A 20,257-nucleotide genomic window follows, 5' to 3' on the forward strand; every position below is an offset into this window, starting at 1 on the left:
CTTGTTTGTATAAGGGTTGTCTACATTAATCTTAGATAAAACAGACTCCAAGACTGTACTGCAGAGATATTCTTGCAAAGGCTTCCTGATACCCATTTCTATGAGACTCTTTGGTACTTTTCTGAAATTGAAAATGCTTGGTCACAAGTATGCGTATCTTTCAAATTACTTAGTGTCACACTGTCTTCAAAAGTGTTTATAACTGTTGACTTCCACAAATGCTGTATAATGAATTCCCATTGCTGCATGACCTCACCAACACTTAGTCCTTTCCAGGTACACTACTTTATGTTGAATGTAAAATCATATTTAACTTAGTGAGCATTTCCCAGATTACTAATGAGCATTTTTCATATATTTATTGACCATTCATACCTCTTCTTCCATGAAATGGCTGTTCACATCTTTTGCACATTGTATTTTGTTTCATATTTGTCTTGATTTTTCTATGACTTTTCTTCCTTCTTTTTTTATATTGAGTTTGGACATAATTTATTCTTGTATAATTTTTTTCCTTGATTTATTTTTCCCATTCATTATTGAAAGACAGTTTTGTTGAGTATAAAGTTCTAAGTTTGTCATTCTATTTCCCAACATTTTGAATACATTATCCCAATATATCCTAGTTTTCTTTGTGATTCTTTTGTATGTGATGTCCTTTTTTCTTCTTGAATTTAATATTTTCTTTTAGTACTCTTCATTCTCACTATAATAGAACTAGGCGTGGATTTTTTTTTATTTTGTAATTGTGAAAATTCACTGAACTATTTGAACTCAAGCCTTCAAGTCTTTCTTTTTTGCTGAAACATTTTCAGACATTATATCCTCATATTGTCCCTCACCTCCCTTTTTGGAACTCTGTTTAAAAAATACTAAATTTTCTCATTTTATCATACATATATCTCAAACTCTCCTTCATGTTTTCCATCTCTACTTATGACTCTATAATGCATTATGTATAATTTCATAAGTATACCTTTAGTTCAATAATTTTTAATCTATCACAAAATCTGCCACATTACTTCTCAACTGCTTTTTATTTCAATTATTATTTTTTAATTTCTAGAAGTTCCTTGATACATTTTTAAATATTTCTGCTTTATTAATAACCTTTTATAAATGGTTATTTTGTTTAGAGTTTATATTCTATTTCTTAATAACTTACAAAATTGACTAATTTTATGTTTTATCTCTAATAATTCCTTCTGAACTCCTTAAGAGTTTTTTCTTATATTCACTTATATTGACTTACTTCTTATTTTTTCATTCTTTCTATTGAGTTCATTTTGCCTAAACATTAGCTTGAGGGCCTTCATTTGAAGAAATTTTCATCCAGAAAATTTGAACTTACCTCTGCATGTACCAAAGAATCCTATAATTTACTTTTTCACCTAGAGGTCTTCTAACCATGTGGGCAAAACAACTTTAAATTCTAGGCCCAAGTGAGACAGCACTTCATTACAAAACCTCAGGAGAGATCATTTTTTAATCTGGACCTAAAATACAGATAGATTTTTCTTTTGGGTTCCTTGCTCACAGTTGTATTTGAATTCTTTTATTTGCAGTCTTTCTCTGAGGGAGGAGTCTTCCCCTGTCAAATCCATTAAGTTATTTGTAAGAGATTTCACCTCTCCTCCATCTACGGGAAAAAAAAAGTTTTTACGTTGTCTTAACACCGATTCAGCTTGCTATATTTTTATTTTATTATTCTTTGGGGGTTTTCCTCAATATTTTGTGAGCTTAACTAGACATTTAAAATTATGTTTGTTGTAATTTATCGAGAATCGGGATGTTTTTAAGCAGACTATCCAATCCATACTACTTGTAAAAGCAGTAGTCAATTAGATAATATTGGCATTATTTGAAATTTTCCCATAATTTGGTGATGAATTAAATTAATATTTGACATGCTTTCCGTTCTAAGAATCTGAAAGAAAAGCAACTGTTAATATAAATGGTATAGTCTTCTCATTCACATCAGCTTTTAGATGAAAATGACATTACTCTACCAGTAATCTACCAGTCAATTAGATGAGACGTTCAATCCTGGTACCATTCAACGCACACCATTGACATTTTGGGGTTTTTTTGTTTTTTTTTTAATTTATTTATTTGAGAGAGTGAGAATGAGAGAGAGAGAGAGTACATGAGAGGGGGGAGGGTCAGAGGGAGAAGCAGACCCCCCGCCGAGCAGGGAGCCCAATGCGGGACTCGATCCCGGGACTCCGGGATCATGACCTGAGCGGAAGGCAGTCGCCCAACCGACTGAGCCACCCAGGCACCCACCACTGACATTTTGTAGAAAACATTTAGTCATTTGTTTTACAGGGAGATGTTGGGCTTCTCCATGAAACTGAAAGGAATGTGAAAAGGAAGACAAAAATATACTTCAGGTAAAAGAGATTGAGAGAGGGCGCCTGGGTGGCTCAGATGGTTAAGCGTCTGCCTTCGGCTCAGGTCATGATCTCAGGGTCCTGGGATCGAGTCCCGCATCGGGCTCCCTGCTCCTTGGGAGCCTGCTTCTCCCTCTGCCTTTCTCTCTCGCTCTGTCTCTCATGAATTAAAAAAAATAAATAAATAAAATAAAAGAGATTGAGAGAGAAATTTTATTTCAAACATTCCCACTTAATTGGGGCTCCAGTGAAGCCCTGTAAGGAGGCAAACATTTACCAGAGTAGGATAGGCAGAAGGAAAAATGAAAATTTTCATTTCGTGTGTAACTGGCTGAACATTAGCTTAAAGATGGAAGCCAGAAACTATAGCTGGTGAAAAGAAAGAGGACCAAGTTGTTGATATCTTTTAAAATATATTACTTCGGCTTCAATTTGAAGAGAAAAGTTTTCAATTTAAAGGAAAATAATCAACTTCTATTTTAAGCTTCTTCATTTTTTATTTTGTTCTGCCAACTTAAAACTAAGACCTAGCTGAGCAGATTGAAACCTATGTGATGTCATTCATAAACACACACGTCATTAGAGTGCATTGAGCTTTTTAAATGTAAAATGTTATCTCCCCTATTCTCTTATCAATGTTTTCTTTTAAAAAAAGACACTCCTTATATTACATATAATTTAAATGTGTGTGCTTGAGTGTGTGCATACATATAATTTATAGATACTTTGATATTTTCTAGATAATTGCAAGTGTGTGCTTGAGTATGTGCATACATGTAATTTATAGATATTTTCCTCTTGTCTTACAAATAAACCTGAATGACAATTTTTATTAATATTAACTTCCCTATTTTTTTTCTGTGAAATTGCCTTTGATGGCACCTGAACTCTAAAAAGCTATTTAATAATAAATTGACACTTACTCCAGTGTCTTATTGATTATTGAGAAACATAGTGGAATTTCTTCATTTTATAAGCTAAGTATGGACAACTAGAGCACGTGATCAGCACAATTGATTTCGGTGGCAAAATCTGAACACGATGTCACACTCTGGCTACTTTGCCTGCCTATGGTGATATGTTTCACAGTCATTTGTGCTGAGAATTGGTTTTCTCATAGACGTTTCCTGCTGAGTGATCTTTTGCTCATTTCCAGCTGTAACACCATGCTTTTAAACTGTACAGGTTTGATTATTTCGGAGCTACTGACATATACTATTCAGGAAGTTGGAGATACAGTGGTAAATATTACTAATAAGACCCCAAGGTTCATAGATCCAACTATGTGAAGAACCCCTGAAGAAAATTAAATATGTTTAATTATTTTAAAACTAAAAGAACTCTTTTCCAGTTTTTTTTTTTCTCCCCAGAGATCTGCCTTTTCACAGTCTAAGTAGATTTTAAATACCATTTTGACTCAGGAGTTAGATTTAGTATTAATTCATATGAAATGGGTATCAGCAGAACTTCCTCAATATAACTGAACACGGATTTTGTATGATTACAGAGTAAAGTAATAGTTGAGTTACCTGTGAATCATATCAGATCAGGCTGATTTTCATCTTCTAATTAGCCCAGAATCAGTTTGAAATAGTAGTAGTGTGCATGTGTGCATGTGTTGTGTGTGTGTGTGCATGTGTGTGTGTGTGTTTATGAGCATATTTATGGAGTATGTGCTTGAGTATGTGCATCGTATGTACATGTGTGAAAAATAGTTGTTCATGAGGGGATAGTAGGTGAGTGGCTGGGTTTAGGTGAAAAACAGTGAGAGTAATTCACCAGTACTAAAGAAACTACTCTAAATTTCAGAAACAGTAATGTCTTTTCAGTTTAACCAAGGTAAAACAAAATCAATCATTAATTTTTTTTCATATATATACTTAATTAATAATTAACTATAATATTCTAATTCAGCAGGCAGATATTAGTGCTTGGAAATTATATATATATGTATATATATATATATATACATAAAATGACATTTCTGGACACAATACTTTCAAAATTGCAAAACTGCTACCTTACTTCTCAAAATGAACAATACCCTTGGCTCAGAAGAAAAGTACTTCTTCAATCATTCACTTATTCCTTCATTTTGGCAAACAAACAATTTATTAGAAAATGTCCTGGGAGCGCCACATACATTAGTGAAAAAGATTAGTGAGGTACCTGCTAATGGATTTTTATTAAGAATTTGGTAGGTAAAGGGTAAACAACCAAACATGTGTATAATTTCAGTTTGTGATAACTATTTAGAAGGAGATTAAAGCAGTGAAAGGAAATAGTAAACATGACAGTTTAGGGGTTTGGCCAGTTTAAATGGGGGTGGGGCAGGGAAGGCACATTTGAAGAAAGCCATTGAAGCAGAGATTTGAATGAAGTAATTCAATAAGACAGGTAAAATCTTGAGGAAAGGCATTTCCGGGGAGGGTATCCGAAAATACAAATGTAGCTTGTTCAAGGCAATAAATGAGATACGAGAGCAAAAGATGAGTACAGGGATGTTAGCCATGAAAGTATGAGATTGATTCTGAGTGTGGTTTAGAAAAGGAGTATATAATTCCCGACTAGAATATTCTCTAGTAAGTTTTGTATATCAGTGTGAGTGATTTTTAAGACCTGTCTTAAGTCCAAAGGTAGAAGGAAAAAAAAGTGAACATGTAAATCAAAAAGTTCTGCTTCCTTTTTAAATTTTTTAAAAATTTTTTATTGTTATGTTAATCACCATACATTACATCATTAGTTTTAGATGTAGTATTCCATGATTCATTGTTTGTGCATAACACCCAGTGCTCCATGCAGAACGTGCCCTCTTTAATACCCATCACCAGGCTAACCCATCCTCCCATCCCCCTCCCCTCTAGAACCCTCAGTTTGTTTTTCAAAGTCCATCGTCTCTCATGGTTCGTCTCCCCTTCCAATTTCCCCCCCTTCATTCTTCCCCTCATGCTATCTTCTTCTTTTTTTTTTAAACATATATTGTATTATTTGTTTCAGAGGTACAGATCTGTGATTCAACAGTCTTGCACAATTCACAGGGCTCACCATAGCACATACCCTCCCCAATGTCTTTCACCCAGCCACCCCATCCCTTCCACCACCCACCACTCCAGCAACCCTCAGTTTATATATACAATGGAATATTATGCAGCCATCAAAAGGAATGAGATCTTGCCATTTGCAACGACGTGGATGGAACTGGAGGGTGTTATGCTGAGCGAAATAAGTCAATCAGAGAAAGACATGTATCATATGACCTCACTGATATGAGGAATTCTTAATCTCAGGAAACAAACTGCTTCCTTCTTTTATTTTTTTTTATTTTATTTTTTTTAAAGATTTATTTATTTATTTATTTGACAGAGAGAGAGATAGCAAGAGCAGGAACACAAGCAGGGGGAGTGGGAGAGGGAGAAGCAGGCTTCCTGCCGAGCAGGGAGCCCGATGTGGGACTCGATCCCAGGACCCTGGGATCATGACCTGAGCCGAAGGCAGACGCTTAACGACTGAGCCACCCAGGCGCCCTGCTTCCTTCTTTAAAAAAAAATTTTTATTTATTTATTTGAGAGAGAAAGAGAGAGATTGAGAGAATGAGTGGGTGGAGGGGCAGAGGGAGAAACAGACTCCCTGCAGAGCAGGGAGCCCAAGGTGGGACTCGATCCCAGGACCCCGGGAACATGACCCAAACCAAAGGCAGACGCTTAACCGACTGAGCCACCCAGGTGCCCCAAAAAGTTCTGTTAGCTGAGTTAAAGAGAAATTGAGAAATGTGGATCATATCCTCTCAAACAACAGAAGAGTCACTTTCATTGTATTCAGTTACTTAGAAACTATGTTATAAAGAAAAAATCATATCCATCATATATGATGTTGTGAAGGATGCATCTGTATTGTAGTTTCATTTGCACTTATAATCTATTGGCTATTTGAGTCAGTTTGGGAAGAATCACACACACATATTTTATCAGATAACTGATAAGTGATTTTGTAAATGTTGTTATTCTATAGGAGTTTATTTCTTTAATAATTAATAAACATGAGATCCTTTCAGAAACGACTAAGAAGTCTCTATGTCTGCTTAAAATAAAATTGCAAAACCAATTATTCTCTTTCTGCAACTGTAAAATGCATAGGTGTGTTTTGTTGTTTGAAAAACTGATCAGGGCGCCTGGGTGGCTCAGTTGGTTAAGCAACTGCCTTCGGCTCAGGTCATGATCTTGGAGTCCCTGGATCAAGTCCCGCATCGGGCTCCCTGCTCAGCTAGGAGCCTGCTTCTTCCTCTAACCCTCCCCCCTCTCATGTACTCGCTCTCTCTCATTCTCTCTCTCTCAAATAAATAAAATCTTTAAAAAAAAAGAAAAACTGATCAATTAGCGATTTGTAGACTTAGCCGGTTCGTTTTCTACATAAATGTGTAGATACAGAATGAACTTACTGCAAGTTTTTCTTTAGGCTTTGTCTTTTCAGCTTGAAATAGGAAAAGCAGAAACAACTGCCTCCAATCCTCAGATGACTGAAATTAGAGGCAATTACAGGTTATGAGTTTGGTTAAAACATATATTAGCTTGAAATACAATTGAGTTACCACTGATGGTTGGAAATAAAAGTAAAAGAAATTTAAAACTATCCCCTTTGGCTGGAGGACGAAGTTGTTTCATACTACAGGACAAAAGCAAAATAAAAATACACTTACAGCATACAACTGTGTAGTGAGCAAAAGTATTTTAACCTCCATATATTTAGTTTCTCCAATACATTAGTTAAATAATTGAAAGTCAATAAATTGATATCTTTTTAGAAGTAAAGAAAGATAGAATCTTAAAATTTTTAGGGTTTCATTCTCAAAATATAAAAAGAAAAATCATTGAAAATGATGCATTTACATGAGGGACTTCTGCTTTCAGATATAATGGAGTAGTTGCACAAACCAAATGTCCTACAAAAGAAGACAGGAAAACAAGTCCAATAAACTATAATAGATGAAAGATAAATGGTGGATGATGATAGATAGATAGATAGATAGATGATAGATAGAATGAACATTTGTTTGAAGGCATTTGAGAATTACTGCAATAAGCTAGAATTGTGAGTAAAATTTCCAGAAAAGGAAGAAAGGTAAGCTGTCATGCTGCAGTTTCTGGTGACCACAGGACATTTGTACATTCTGCATATGAGGCAAGATGCAAGGGATCCAGGTAGAGTACCTGGTCAGAAGGCTACTGTTAATTGGCAGAGAAACTGTCTATGTTTTTGGTAGATTCTCAGGGCTAGAAAAATGACAATCAGAGAATTGTGAGACCAGAATCTTGATGTTAAGAGATGGGACATCCAAGATATGAGCCCCACAATTTATTGCTTTTCTTTAAGCAGAGGCAATCCAGAGGTCAATAAAGATTGCCAGCATTACAAAACAGAATTTAGATAGCTTTGTCCCTAATTATATTGAAATGATCAGTCCTAGTCTAGCTGCCTGAAAGGGTAAACACTCTTTGGAAGAAGATAATCACCCCAACCTCCAATGGCCAACATGCCACCCCAGATTATGAGCTATGCCAAGAAAAAGACTCTAATGTCACTAATTTATAAGTAAACTTAGTAACGCTAGATTTCTATTATTATCAAGAAAATGCTACTACTTAACAATAATTCTAAAATCAGTTTTACAAGAACTCTAAAGTGAAAACTCCAAAATATTAAGGAAATCTAAAAACAACTAAATGAATGGAAAGATGGATCATATTAATGGATTTCAATACTCAGTATTTTTTAAGATATTATTTCTACGTGAATCTACAGATTTGGTGCAAATTCAATCAAAATCCCAACAAGTCTGTATGCATTTGTGTGTGTATATGTGTATGTGCACTTACTAGTTCCAATATTAATTTGGAAGTGCAAAATGCCAAATGTAACCAAAATCTTGAAGAAAAGTGAAGATAGAGATTTTTCACTGCTAGTTATGAAGAAAAACAACCTATAATAATTAAGACGATGCCACATGGGCACACACATAGACGAGTAGAATGGAATCAAGTAGAGTGCAGACCCACATATACAGGGTAATTTGGTTTGTGACAAATGTGATACCATGCTACAATGAGGGAAATGACAATTACAAATAAGTGTTCTGGGTCAACTAGTAAACTATACAAATATAAATTAATCTTGCCCAACCACAGATCATTTGCAAAACTCAATTTTAGACTGATTTTAGATCTTAATGTAAAATGTAAATATGTAAAACTTTAGAAAAAAACAAAATATTATTGAGATAGACAAAGATTTTTTTAAACAAGACACTAAAATCACTAGCAATAATGGAAAAATTGATTAAGTTGGACTCCATTCAAAGTAAGTACTTAAGTTTACCAAAAGACACCGTAAGGAGACTAGAAAGGCAAGAATGGAGCAAGCTACCTGCTGCTCATGTATCTGGCAAAGGTCTCCTATCTAGAACACATAAAGATCAACAAATCAATAATAAAAAAAATTAACAGCTCCATAAATTTGGACAAAAGGCTTAAACCCACACTTCACAATATCATGAAGATTAAACATATTCCATGTATTTCGTACTAGGAAAATGCAAATCAAAACCACAATTACTACTACTACATACCCACCTGAATGACTAAAATAAAAAAGATAATATCCTGTGTTGGCAAAGATGTATAGCAACCAGCACTCTCAGACGCTAGTGAAGAGTGTTTTTAGCAACCACTTTTGAAAATTATTTAATGGTATCTTATATAACTTAAGTATGCATACCCAGTGATTTAGCCACTCCTCTCCTATGTGTATCCAAACATAAATATGTACATTTGTTCGTCACTAGACATGTACAAGGATGTTCATAGCAGTATTATTAATAATTACCAATGTCTGGAAACACAAAAATAAATTTGTAAATATTACTACTTCTAAAAAATGATGTGTCAAAAATAGATTTGAAAGAACACATGTACAAATGAGTATATGTTACATGATTCTATTAATAAAAATGTTATTCAGAAGTAAAACCCATCCATAGAGGAAGACGTCAGAATAGTGATTACCTTTGTTAGAAAATTTTGACTGGGAAGTAGGCTTTTCGGCTATTGGTAGTGATTTATTTCTTACATTGATGCTAATTACTCTATTCATTTCAGTTTGTAAAAATCAAGTTGTATGTGTTCGATTTCTACACTTTTGGTATGTATATTCTAGTTCAATAAAAAAACAGCTAACCAATAAGATAAAAAAAACAACAAAAATTGGATCTGACCTATTTTGTCACACATCTCTGACTGAAAGAAACATCCTTTCTACCTCAAATAATGAATTATATTAAGAATATTGTAGTAATAAATACAAGTGATTCATTCTTAGCTAAAAATTCAGTTTTATTGGGGCACCTGTGTGGCTCAGTCAGTTAAGCGCCTGCCTTTGACTCAGGTCATGATCCCAGAGTCCTGGGATAGAGCTCGGCATCGGGCTCCCTGCTCAGCAGGCAGCCCACTTCTCTCTCTCCTCCCTGCTCATGCTCTCTTTTGCTTTCTCTCATTCTCTCAAATAAATAAATAAAATCTTTTCCAAAAAATTTCGGTTTTATTTTATATTCTAAAATTGGACAAGAGCTTCTTATTTGATAATGAGGTTTGTCTTATATGTGTATATATAACAGTTTGTAATTCCCTTATTCACTCCCTCATAGGAAAGATAATTCTTTGTTCCTTTGTCTTGTCAGAAGGCACATATTCGTAAATCCGCAGGAACATGTAGCTGATCATAATGACTAGAATCTTGTAATCCCTTGTTAGGGCAGAATGATCTGCTTTTGAAGCAGACTCACACAGGCTACTGGTCTCCTACCACACATGTCCAGGGACTGTGAATAAACTTTATGAATTTAAACAGTTCTTTTCAGTGTAGATGATACACTGCCCAATGCTTTCTTTTTATTAGTCTTTTTAAAAAATAATTTTGCGCACACTGACTTTGTTAGTATATATTATTTAATTCACAAGAATATAAAAGTGAATTATTTTAATAGCACAGAAGTTAAGAGCCAGACTATTACTTCAGATGCTCAAATTCCTTTTACATTTTTTGAAGCATTCAGAGTTGTCATTCTACAGAGACATCACCGTCCTATAAATCTTATTGTCATCAGAATGAAATGTTAGGGAATTATTTAGAAAACAGTAAGTGGCATTTGAAGGTGTGTAAGGACGGGTAAGTGGCATGATGGGGACTGGTGAAAACTAAGCTGACAGTACGTTGTAGGCTGGATTCAAGAAAACAGTGCCTGGAAGACATAAAGCCAGACGAGATAGTAATTAGTTCAATCTAAGCAAGAAGTAAGTATAACTTAAACTAGGCTATGAGAAGTAAAAATAGAAGGTAAAAGGTAAAAATGAAAAATAATGATGCCATTTAATCAGCAAAAATGAAAGCTGCTTGGCTGTTGGGAATTAGGCAGAAGGATACATCCGAGATTTTGCGCCTGGCTCACTGGGTGAATGGAAGGTGTTCAGTTTACAAATACATGGCTTGTATGCGTTGGGAGTCCACTTGAAGTTTTCCATTTGTGTACTAACTCGCACATTAAATCCACTTCAGCACTGCTAACCTTTGAATACTTGATCTTTTGTCCCAGCTCCTGGAATCTCCACTTTTCTTCTCTATGCTTGTAATGGCACAGGGGAGGAAGTGCCAGGTAGAGCAGGCACCACACCTTATGCAAATCCTTGTCATTAAACAAAGGAACACTGATAAATAAATAAAATCTTAAAAAGGGGGGGACGCTGGGTGGCTCAGTCGGTTAAGTGTCTGCCTTCCGCTCAGGTCATGATCCCAAGGTCCTGGGATGGGAGCCCCACATCGGGCTCCCTGATCAGCAGAGAGCCTGCTTCTCCCCCTGCCTGGCGCTCCCCCTGCTTGTGCTCTCTCTCTCTCTCTCTCACAGATAAATAAATAAAATCTTTTATGAAAAGGGCACATTGACTGTGTTGTAGCACAGAAAGAATGCTTGACGGAAGCTGTGTCCCAAGAATGAGGACATTATACCTCTCCCCATGTCCTTTCTTTCTCTCCTTCTGACAAACCAACATTTCTGGCTTTGTAATAACTTGATATAAATTCTTGTATATTGACTCTAACGCTCAATGTTGAAAGGCTTGAAAAGGTGTGATTCGGAGAATGACTACCCATGAGATTCAAAATCAGGACATGTGCCTGCGGTAAGTGAAATGTGAACCCAGAGGCCAGGCCAAGTCGAATTGTTGATGGGGCATTTGGATCAAAGAATATTTTTATGGATAAAATCAAAATTCATTTCTGCAAAAATTGTGATGCTGCAGGAGTGGAGCCAGAGTCTTAGGAATTCGGACAAATTAAATCCACTCCGCACCAAAGAGTGTTATTAAGAACGCTGTGAAATTCATGGCAGTGATTCCATTAGTAAGTGTGGCTTTTACATGAAGACGCAGACGAAGGCCACGCCCCCAACCGTCTGCAGAGAGGTGACCTGTTTAATAGTAAGGAAACATTACTTTGCGCAGGGAGGGCGCCGGCGGTGAGAGAACATAAATCAGTCTCTCCGAATTAGAAGATTGCTAGCCCCTAGGCAGCTCTGAGTTGGCCTGGGGCCATTTGTTACAAAGCAAATATTGCTTGTTTGCAGGATGGTTTCCTCATTTCCTTGTGTAAGGTTCCTGACAGGAAGATTTGTAAGTATGCACTGTTTGACTAGTCCATGTAAACTCACAAACTTCCTTATTTGCCTGTTTGGAAGGGTTTGGAAGCCCAAAGTGATTAGCCTGCTGCCAGAAATAAATTATGGCCTGTTTGTACGAAATCCACTACTCAAAGACAGTCTAAATATTGATAAAAAGCAACCGAAATAAAACTTTCCAAATCCTGTTCACTGAAAGACCTCAAATCCACAAACTGGGAGAATACGTGAGTGTGCATGGGTGTATGCATGTCTGGGAAAATCTTAACATGCAGAGTATAAAGAACTCCTAAAAATTAACAAAGAAATCAATATGTGAAACAGCCCCATAGAAAAGTAGGCCAAACATGTGACACAAGAAGAAACACATAAGGCCAATTAGTATACAAAAAGCTGCTGAAAATTGGTGTTAATCTAGGGTACAGAAATCAAAACAAAAATGAGAAACAACACATATATAGCTCAGGTCTCCAAAATTAAGAGTCATATAATACAACCACAATCTCATCTATGCCTAGTGAGAAGGTAAATCAGTTATTTTGGAAAATAATCTGGCACCATCTCTTCAAGCCAAATATTTGCAGGCCCCATTCCCTGTAATTCCATCCATAGACTTACACTGAAACCTTTGCCTGTTGCGTGATGTGCAAAAGCATGTTCTCACCAATACAGTTTTTCTTAGGGAAAAAAAAGCTAGCGACTATTCAAATTCATAAATTGTGGTATATTAACATAATAAAACATTATACAGCAGAGAAATTAATGAAATACAATTGCACAGAGCAAAGATGGATGGATCTTGGAAGCATAATGCTGAGCAAAAGCAGTAAGCCCCACAAGACTATCTACAGTATGTCACCTTTTATTTGCTAATTTAATAAGAAAAATTAAGTAACTCATTTTTTTAAATATATATATACAATAAATATGTATATATGAAATATGTATATATACTATATATACAATGTATATGCATATGTATGAAATATATATATGTGTGTGTGTATATATATATATACACACACACACAGTAAAATACAGAAAGAGGTAGAGAGAGAGACACAAAGCAGCAATAGGTAATACAAGTCATTCGTTATATTCTAGTTCTTGGACTGGGTGGCCAATTAATCATTGTTCATTATATCATTTTAGTTGGTCAGTTACATTAATATTACTTATATCTATTTGTATTTATCCAGTACATTGAATTTGATAAAGCAACAACAGAGAAAAACTTAAACTGCTATATACAGCTATTGTTTTCTTAATATTGGGACAGTATCAGCTTGCTCCCCCAGATAGTTTCTTCCACATGCTCTATGAAAAAAGGATACTTCATCATATTTTCCATATAGTTTGCATTTTCTTATGATTTTTGACTAAGCACAAATCAAATAAGAAAGCCTTCATTGTACAGTGTTCATTACATATGACTTAATACATTGAATAATACATTGGAAAAAAAAAGTAGTTTAATATCGGGCGAAATAAAAGGTGGTTGAGTATCTTTCCCTTCATAGACAGTCTTATAGAGAGCATCAAGGAGATATTTGTATATATTTCTTTAGAAGTATATTTTTCAGAAGATGAAGTCTATGTTTACATGTAAATTTTTGTAAACCTAATGAATGTATTTTTAAATGTCAAAATTGAAAATTCCTCACAGTCATTCAGATTTTCAGAGTGTTTTTTTTAATAGTCACACAAAAGATCAATAAAAGATCTATTTTATGGGCTCAGTAAGCCTTTAAATTGAAAATGGTTTTCAGGACACTGTTGGTTTCTCCAGTCATGTGTTCATGTAATTTACAAATGGATTCATTTTTCTTGGGAAATTTTAAGTTGCCACTTTCATGCAAGAAATATTTACTATTTCCAAAACAATTAGCCAGATGCACCTTAATTACATCATAGCTGTAACTAATTAAAGAATATTACTCTGCCAGTTTTAGGTAAAGATTAACCATTCTGCAAAAAAGGGGTCTAAAATTCCTATCTGCGGCCAATGGAGCCAACATGATTGTAAAAGTCCAAAGTTCAGCACCATGCAAAGACTTAAATAGTGGCCTGTATTACAAGGTTGCAACATGAGAATTAGAGTATTTTAGAGATGAAAAAGGGATTAGAGGCAATGTCTAAGTAATCCACCCAACCAAGAGATTCTGTCTGCAACATCCCACAAAAGTTAACTCCTTTATCAAACTAAATTAATATCTTTAGTTCAGTTCAAACATCTTTTTCTCAAATGTAATGTAGTAATATATGAACCAAATGTAGTGTAGTAATATATGAACCAAATAACTAAAATTAAAAGGGTACTAGGTTAAATTTGTCTATCAAATATGCTCTTGATCTTAGTGTTACTCATCATCAGATAACCTTCAACTACGGTAAAACGTACACAAATCCCAACATTCTTTCTTTGGAATAGCTATGCTGCCTGGCAGCTAGTTATTAGTTATAAATGATGGGTAGTTTTGCAACTCGTCAGAATAAGCATTGCTTCTATACCACCAAACCAGATGCTGGTAATTTTTCTCTTCTTGATGTATTCATTTTCATATGCTTCAAATGTTTCCATATATGTTTATGGCGCACACCAGGGGTAATGGGAAAGGTCTCCCTGATTTAAAAAAAATCTTAGAAACAGCCAGAAGTTGCACTTTAAACTATGGTTAAACAAAAACGTGTAAACAGAATTGCCTGATAAAATTATATTAGAAATAAGACTGAAAGTGTAACAAAATAATCAAATAACAGATATTAATAATTGCCATTTGACCCTCTGATGCAAGGAAAACACTTAGTGCCTACAAATACTAAATCCGAAATTAACTACATTATTTAATAACTAAGTAAATGTCTACTCTTATTCTTACTGTTGCAGTTTTGGTTTTGCAGATAGAAGAGGGAAAGTTGGGTTTAGAACTCCAAGAGAGAAAAAGAAGGCGCACTTGAATAAGAATAAGAATTAAGAAGGATGTCGTAGAACACACACTTTAGCAAATCTTCATGGTGAGACCAGTGAACATGCAGATGGAGTATTTAGTCAGATCCTATATTGCATTAAACTAGCAATTCAAAATGTAAGAAGTCTGTGCTCCTATTGTCATAAATTATTTAGAATCCATTATTGCAATCTCAGAATCACTTTCCAAGATTAATTCTCATACCCTGCAACCCCCACTGCTTGGAATCACATAAATAGGGGAATAAAAGCCTAAGTGTGTGTGAGAGAAAGAGAGAGGCATTAAATGTAATTAGATTTTAGAAGGCAATGTAAAAATATTTATATCCCAAACTTTTATTCAAATGTGTCCCAATTTTTGGTTCAAAACATAAACATATATAGAATAGTGTCTCTTATGGGCGCCTGGGTGGCTCAGTTGGTTAAGCGACTGCCTTCGGCTCAGGTCATGATCCTGGAGTCCTGGGATCGAGTCCCGCATCGGGCTCCCTGCTCGGCAGGGAGTCTGCTTCTCCCTCTGACCTTCCTCCCTCTCATGCTCTCTGTCTCTCATTCTCTCTCTCTCAAATAAATAAATAAAATCTTAAAAAAAAAAAAAAGAATAGTGTCTCTTACAAGAAAGGTATTAAAATGAGTGTGTTGTGATATTCTTCCCTTTAGGAGCTAGTTGTAAAGATATTCTACTAAGTATTCAACAAAACAGGTTTAAACAATGTAATCTGTACGCTTCTAGTTGCACATAATCTAAAACTCACAATGCTCCAGAACTGATTAATTACATATAAATTATATTTTTCTTTGTGTGTAACTCAATAGATAATTATACTTAATTGCATTGTGAGAGAATAGGAGTTGCATGTCAGAGAAGAGGAGTTTCTATTATATGAAATTAAGAAATTAAAAAGGTTTCAAAAATAATTTTTAAAACAATATTGGACTTGTAAAGAGTCCTAATTAGCCAGAAAATTTTGCATTGGCTCTGTCCACATTTAATAATAATGTACATCTGCTCTTTAATTTGATTTCTTCCAAATGCTCTTATGTTAGGAAAACAGAGGAATCTGCATGATACAAATGAATTCACATAAATTTTTCTGCCCACCCCAGACCTAGAAAATCACCCTTATATACAGCATAGACTGTATATAATCAATTTTCTCCATGTTTTCTTTTTCCTTTTTTTTTTTCATTTTATTGTAAATACCTATTTCCTTTAGGCCATCCATGATTTATTTTGTAATATTTACTAGATCTATAGACAAGATCAGGTTAGAGGTTTTAAACTTCTGTTGACACTTTACAGTAAATTTCAGGATAAATTGAGTTTCTTTCCATTTGTGTAAGATAAAGATTAGGTTTTCCGCTTCAGTGACAGAGCTCTGGGAGACTGTGAAGGAACCACTACCATGAACGTACTCACCTGCAACTTACCTTCAGCGTGAGCCGCAAACATGTCTGAGCTCATATGGTGGTGGGGGGGGAGGGGGGCGAATGTAGATAGGAGGCGGTTAATTTCACCTGTACAAAACCTAAATTTATTTTGGACCCTGAATTAAACTGTTGGTTCTGAATTAAGCAGAGGTAGCAACCTCATCATACAATTGATATTTTCTCTCAAATTACCAGTTATTATAGCAAATGCATCTTTCCCATTGAAGCTTTTCCCATGCAGGGTTGAACAGGGTGATAGCTCTCCCATTATCCCATTGTCTTTACAAAATATATGCAGCCCGCTACCTAGGAAACTTGAGTGTAGGAGGAGCTGTTCTGAGAGATTGCACATGGCTCCAGTTGCCAAGGAAACCCGTGCCTTTTTTCCTGTAAATGTGCAAAGCAGTTTCCTTATTAGGAATTGGGTTAACAGTGTTCTCAAAGGAAAAGCTGAGTGAGGAAGGTAGTAAGTTCTTTTCATACATAAAAACTGAATTGTAAACTCTGTATAAGCTGTGATGAATTGTTTTCAGCATGTAGGTTTTAGTGATAAAAGTGAAGTTTTGTGGATTATCACATACACTTTTGCTCTGACATAATTAAACATGTTAGAAAATGCAAAATCTTGCTCTTAAATGAAAAACAGACCATAAGAATATAGAGAAAATAGACTTTTCTCAATAATAAATGACAGATACCGACCATGTATATAAGACTTATTTAAATCCATGTGTTGCATGTGCACTTTTTGAATGTTATGATGTTACCTCAAAATATTTTTCCTTAAATGCCTTTATATGTAGTAATTGTGATTAAGTTTTAAGGTTAGCCCTCTTTTTTAAACATCCCTCTGTTATTATTGTGCCAGAAATCACATATTTCATATTATACTAGGATTTTATTTTTTATGCTTTTGGGGTAATTAAAATATTCTAAAATAAAAATATCCCAAGTCATATAAATATCACATCAGCATGATCTATCATAATTTGTCACCATTCATTAAGCTGCCACTTATCAACTATATAAAACAACTTTAGCAAAAGTTCTTAATAATATTTTTCAAAAATATTACAAAAAAGCACATAGTATGAGAGAAAAAAAAAACAACAACACTAAAATGTGGGGATCTTTGCATACTTAGCAAGGAGGCCATTTCTTGGAAACATTAGCTCTGCCTTCCATGTTAAAATATAAGCACCGTGTCCTTAGATTTCCAACCTAAATGCAGACAGTTATATGCCAGTATTTTATTGCAACAACAGTAGCAAAATTTAACTTTCTTCCATTCGGGAAATAATTCATGAAGAACTATAATTCTTTGAGTATTCTATTGAGTAGCCAAGGTGGGTGAAAGTAGGCACCTTCATGATCATTGTGGAGGGTATATTGTAACACCCTATATAGAGTACAATTTGGAAAAATATCTTAAATGCCTGAAGATATCAATAGTTTTCATCCAGCTCAGTAATATAATTTCAAGGCACCTTCCTAACAAACTATATATACAAGGATAACCATCACTCTTTTTATTTAAAAAAAATCAAATTCCAACGCATGATCATGGCTAAAGTTATGGTAAAAGTATACAATAGGTAGTGTGTTAATAGTCCTTAAAAATAATCACAGTGAGAGTACATTCACCATGATGAGCACCAAGTAATGGCTAGAATTGTTGAATCACTATATTGTACACTGGGAACTAATATAAAACTGTGTGTTAACTATACTGGAATTAAAAAAAAAAAACTTAAAAAATAATCATAGTAAGAAAAGTACATAATCACATGGAAATTGTTCATTATAGAATAAGTGAAAAGTAAAAGATATGAAAACCATGTCATGAGAAAATCCTGGAAATGTATGCACCAAAGGGTGAAGAGTAGATGGCTTTTCGTATTACTTTTTCTTGATGTTTTTCTACTTCTGCCAAGTCTTTTGCATTGAACATTTATTACTCTGTATTTAGAAATGTTTTAAAGTGTTATAAAGGACAAAGTTTATGAAGAGTTTAAATGACTTAGAGAGATACTTAGATTATAAAGAAGAAAAGCAGGTTTGCCCAAGGTAAAGACACAAACATCACAGTGACGACGGCCCCACCGTGGGCCCCCATCTCGAAGGAGCTGAGCGGTCTGCTCTCAGCTATTGCCCACAGACAAGAGGGGCCACCTTCAGGAAGAGGACAAGTTCTTGACACCTGAGGACGCCTCAGGGAGTTGATATGACTGAGGCACTGGAAGTATAGAACACAGAATAAAAGTAAAAGAACCAAACCCCTTGAAGCCTCCAGTTGAGAACAAAATGTTACTGAATGAGAGGCACCTAACTATTGTTACTACAGACTTTTATAAAGGAGATAACTGCATGGAAAATTCAAATGATAGGAAGGCAGGCTTATGCTTAAGAACTTGGGGAACTATTATGTGATTTGTTCTGATTTTATGGGTTTTTTTTAATTTATGTGATTTATGTATAAATAAATCCATTTCACTAAGATCTGAAAACCCAAAATATTTTCCTAATGAAAGCAGCATCAAAATATGGGATTTGGGGATAGCATTAGTGTTTGAGGATCTCTACATGGCCACCAGCCTAACTGATACACAAGTGCTAAATAGTCTTATATAGCTCGTAATACGTGAGTCCCAGATGGTTTTACATAAATGCTACACTATGAGACATGTATTTGGAATATGAAATGCTTTGTTTATGAAATACCCCTCTCATCACCAAACATGCTGGCAGAAGACAAATACCCTTGAATGAAACCATCTACCAAAAATTAGAGCCTAGTTGACAGAACAGATGAGAACAATGTCGAGCAAAAACCCAAAGGGAAGATCCTTTCAAAGATATATTCAATAGTAGATATGACATAAAATTCAAGTCTTTGTTTTTGAAATCTGCAGAATTAAATACTAACATATAATTATTGAAAAATTAGTAACTCCAAATTCAAATGTGCAGCCCAGTGATTTCAGTGAATGCTGACAGCAGTAACAAAATCACCCCATCATTATTTTTCAGAGGTCCCAAAACAAGCAAAGTGGGTAAATACAATATTTACTCCGAGATGTATCTGTGGATATCTACCTGCCAGAAATACCTAGCTGATTAAAGCCACCCAGCAAGGAAGTCATAGAATAAAAAGCACTGGAAAAATGAGCAGTATGTCAATGATGAGGGGAACTAAAAAGGAATTGCTTAATCTACCTTAACTGTCCTAGGATCTCCGTGGTTCTCATGAACTGGGAAAAATATGGTCCTCATGTAAAGTAAGAGCACCCACTTTAAAACTAACTATAACTCCAAGCTTGGCAATAACGTTCCCAGACTCTCTTGTCCTGAAACCATGGGGAAGTCTGTGTAGCCCTTATGCTAGTTTCTAATAAAACAAGGAGAAAAGCCTGGACTCCTTGGAGGATAAAGCTAGCAGCCGCAGGTGCTCTGGAGGAGAAAGTCCAGCTCGGTAGCATGGACCAATGTCAGTGGCATAAATCCTCCTACCACAGCCAGTGATAAGCTGTCAATGGGACATCACTAAGTAAAGGAAGGAAGGAATGTGCACAGTCAGCTCAGCCTCAGCCCACCACTGAGATCCATTTGTCCTTGAAGCTCTTAATGGAAGCACTAGGAAAAAACTACCACACAGCATAAGGTCAACCCAGCTAGATTGCTTCATAGTTTTATGTCAGAATGCTCCCCTTTTAAGCAATAAAGGAAGAGCACATTGAAAGTCTTTACCTA

Source organism: Neomonachus schauinslandi, chromosome 3 (genome assembly GCF_002201575.2).
Source record: "Neomonachus schauinslandi chromosome 3, ASM220157v2, whole genome shotgun sequence".
Taxonomy (NCBI): domain Eukaryota; kingdom Metazoa; phylum Chordata; class Mammalia; order Carnivora; family Phocidae; genus Neomonachus; species Neomonachus schauinslandi.